Source organism: Adiantum capillus-veneris, chromosome 24 (assembly GCF_014529385.1).
Source record: "Adiantum capillus-veneris isolate H3 chromosome 24, ASM1452938v2, whole genome shotgun sequence".
In the NCBI taxonomy this organism is placed as follows: domain Eukaryota; kingdom Viridiplantae; phylum Streptophyta; class Polypodiopsida; order Polypodiales; family Pteridaceae; genus Adiantum; species Adiantum capillus-veneris.
Window position 1 is genome coordinate 81,373,618 of NC_140954.1, and position 3,920 is coordinate 81,377,537.

At 47.4% G+C, this 3,920-nt stretch overlaps 1 pseudogene; it reads right to left on the minus strand.

Moving 5' to 3' along the window:
* Positions 1-315: 315 nt before the first annotated feature.
* LOC147426659 (uncharacterized) lies at positions 316-1,457 on the minus strand (annotated as a pseudogene).
* Positions 1,458-3,920: the final 2,463 nt, after the last annotated feature.

Below are 3,920 nucleotides of genomic sequence, written 5' to 3' on the forward strand. Positions count from 1 at the left end.
TCTCTCTCTCTCTCTCTCTCTCTTTGCGCTTCCATCTCCTTTTCATGATCTGCTGCGGCATAGTGCTTTCATCTTCTTGCGCCATTGCGTTTTTCGTTATTTCTGTCTGCGTTTTACCATGAGTTTTTTATTTTACAAACTCTCCTATTTTAAGATCCACTTAATTCTCGCCACATGGCATAGCTAGCTTTGCTTTGCTGCATTCTTCAAATTGTTATTACATAATCAAGGTAAAGAAGGCTTTTGGGTAAAACAAAAGGGGAAAGAGGACACGTGCAGGGGGAGAGAAATTGAGAGAGAGATGCCTCACGAGTCGGAGATTGAGACTCGAGAGAGTTTTATCTGTTACGCGTCTGCATCTGCAACTTGTATGGTTCTCTCTCTCTCTCTCTCTCTCTCTCTCTCTCTCTTTCTTTCCAGCTCAGTCAGGATTCTGCAAGGCCGTGAGAGAAAGGTGAAGAAGGTGAAGATCTCTTGCATGAGCGAGGGCGGTTGGTGAATTGCAGTCCAAGGTTGAGAAAGGCAATGAGTTCTGTGAGCTGAGGAGCGCAGTGATTTGAGGTTGCGAGAGTGTGGAGCGCACGTCAAGTTGTGAAGGACTCTCTCTATGTTCGATTTGTATGCAGGTGCAGAACTGCAGCGTGAGCTTTGTAAAATAGTCTCTGTGTCTATCTGTTATTTGTGTGTAGGCGCAGACTAGGTCTCTGAGAGCATCTGTGAAGCATTCCGCTGTGAAAGGGCAGGAGAACAATGGTGGATGCGTGGGAGTGTTATATTATGTGTTGTCCCTGATTGGCTTGCAAGAGAGACCCTAACAGAGGGATGGAGGTGCGATGGCTCGATGAGGGCAAGCGATGCAACCGAGTCGACTTGTGTGCACACACGCTCGGTGTGGTTTGCAACAGTGGCTCTCTCTCTCTCTCTCTCTCTCTCTCTCTCTCTTTGTGTGCGACAGGTGTCTAGGTGGCGGGTATGGGATGGTGGGTGGGAGCATCTCTTGCTGCAGTTCGGGGCGGAATGCTGTGAGAGTTTGCAGGTAGCAGTCTTTCTCTCTTGCTGCAATCGCCATGGTGCGCTACGCGTTCTGCAAGAGGCACGATAGGCCCTTGGCAAAGCTTCTAGTGGAATTCCTTGAGAGAATGGTTTCCCATCATGAGCGCCCATCTCTGGGTTTGTCGAGTAAGTAGGGATGGTGGAGTAGAGGAAGGGAAGGCGCAAGCAAGGAGGTCATCGAAGGACCCTGCAGGGGAAGTGCTTCTTGACGGAGGCAGGCAAGCAGAGATGGCAGGACAGAGGAAGGGAAGCACTAGTACTGAAGCAAGGATGGGGTGCGAGCACCCTGGAGAGATTAGAGGTAGGTAGGGACTGCACATAGGAATCTGGAGAGATTCTGCCTAATAAAATGACTGGACCCAGTAGGCCATTCGACTACGTATAAACGAAACCAAAAGCTTACATTTTTCATTGAGAATAGTGTATATACAGGATACTCCATAATGGACACATTACAAGGGTGTCCAATAAATGCAATATATTTATAGATTGAATATAGAAGGGGCATATTTACTCATGGAAAATTCATAAAAAATAATATTTTTAAATATAAATTTAGTTCAAATAAAATAGAGGGTTTATATGTAGTGAACCCCTCAAAATAAACATAAGACCATATGCACTATGACAGTGCATGTGGTACAGTTTCAGAGAATTTTTTCTCTCTAGACATACCATATATGCTCACATAATAGATATGGTCTGGCCATAAGCCTATATACTCTATATGATAGTGCATATGATACAGTTGGAGAGTATTTTTGTTCCTATAAAGTATCAATTATATGCCAACATTTATGAGTCAGTGAATCTACTTATCTTTAGAGGAATATAATGTATGTATACATTGCATGTTTAGTGTTTTGTATTTCTTCGATACTTTTTGGCATGAGCAAAGGGCTAAAGCCATAGTGATGTGTTCCTTTTTGTTAGTAGTGAAAAATCTTATATCTATTTACTCTATTAAGGAGAAAAGGATACGGCTGCCAGGTGGCATCATCCCCCTCTCTTTACCACTTCCTCTTATTCTCAGCGTCCTCCGGCTACCCACTTTTCAGAGGTCATGATACCCACTCTATGTTGCTATGAATTTTTCTTTAACCCTTTGATCATAGCCGTTAGAGGTCCCCCCCCCCCCCCCCCCCCCCCGGCGCGCACCCCGAACGCCTGTTGCACCTTGCATTGATCATTGATATATGTCCCTTAGTGCATTCCAGCCTGCAATGGAAGAGAGGGAGAGAGAGAGTCAAAACTGGAAGGCCTACTACCACAGGAGACAAAGTTGGGAGAGTTGGATCTCGGCCCGTGCAGGACCTGGAATCTTGAAGGGAGGCGAACAAGCAAAGGTAGATGAAGAGGCATCAGAGAGAGAGAGAGAGAGAGAGAGAGAGAGAGAGAGAGAGGGTGAAGTCACGAAGGCCTTTTTTGAAAGTGAGCAGCCGGGACACCGCCTGCTCTGAATTCTTGCAGAACTGCTCACACGTACTTATTCAAGTGCTCCTTTATTGATCACCTTACAAAGCTTCCATAGTCATTGCAGTCGACTTGCTGTAGTTCCACAGATTTCTCTCTCCAATATGAGAGAGAGAGAGCCTGCGAACATGCAGGTTCCCGGCCAGTCTCAGTAGCCGCAGCCAACCACCGGCCGATATCACCCACTTTGCGCACATGCCGGGCGGCAGCAGCATCACCGGCCTGCCATTGGTCGTTATTGTGCGCACATGGAAGCTAAGCAGCAGGCGGTGAGTTAGATGACGTTGGTGCAGACCATTGTGCAGAGTTTGGACGCATGTTGCGGGCGTCATCTACCATCTTTAGGCAGCCACCACTTTGCTACCGTTGCAAACGGCTAGGGGAGGGCACGCACTTTCCGATGAAAGCGGCAGAGAAACGATCTGCTACAGTCCAAAACAGTGGCGGCCCAGCATGGAATTTGCATCGGCCGGGATGTTGTGGCTGGTGCATGTGCGCACCCTGAGAGTGAGAGTGAGAGAGAGAGAGAGAGAGAGTTCCAACCTGTGTGCAACCTCTTCGTCTATGTGTGTGCACGAGTGTCTGTGTGAGTCTTGAGACCCCCACTGATTGCTCTGATCACACCCAATGATTTCATCATGAGAAGCACATGTACGATGTACGACTGACCACCAGCTTCAGGCTACCATTGACAACCCCGTCATTATCATCTCCATTTGCGATGCACATGCACGACTCCATAGTGCAATTTTGGGGCCGCCTGGAGTCGCTGTTTGTGCACCTGGGGGATTACGCTCCCTCAACACCCTCCCTTCGTGCCTTCAAGAGCTGCTTCACCTAACATGAGGCGATCGACACCCCACCCTTTGTAGGCTGGTAATCGTCATGGTGCTCTCCCTCCTGTCATGCAGCCTGCCTGCAGCAATTATCATACGACACTTGGAGCATTTGCGCGCAATAGCGCCCTCGAGGCCCACATTAATTTATGAGTAGCCAATCGAACTGCAGCATCTGCACCTACTTCTATTTCTAAAACGTTATTGTGATTTGTGAAGTAACTTAAAGCTACCTCTAGCTATATTATATCCTTTCCTATTGTAAATTTTATACCCCATTGTCCGCATTGCTACACTCCTAAGCTCTGAAGAGCACCTTCTTTCTGTGCACAATGTGTACCGTGTGTCCTACTACTTAGGTCAGGTTAGATATTGTCAACGCCTACCACCTTGCCTAATTCTATATACTCAAAACCTACGTATCATCAACACGAGGGGTGGTGAGGATTGGATGAACGGAACAGCTGAGGCGGACAGTGGGATAGATGGTGCAGGCAAGGTCGCGGCGATGAGGGAGACAGAAGGCTGCAAGCACACAGTGTGGGTTTTGTCTATTTC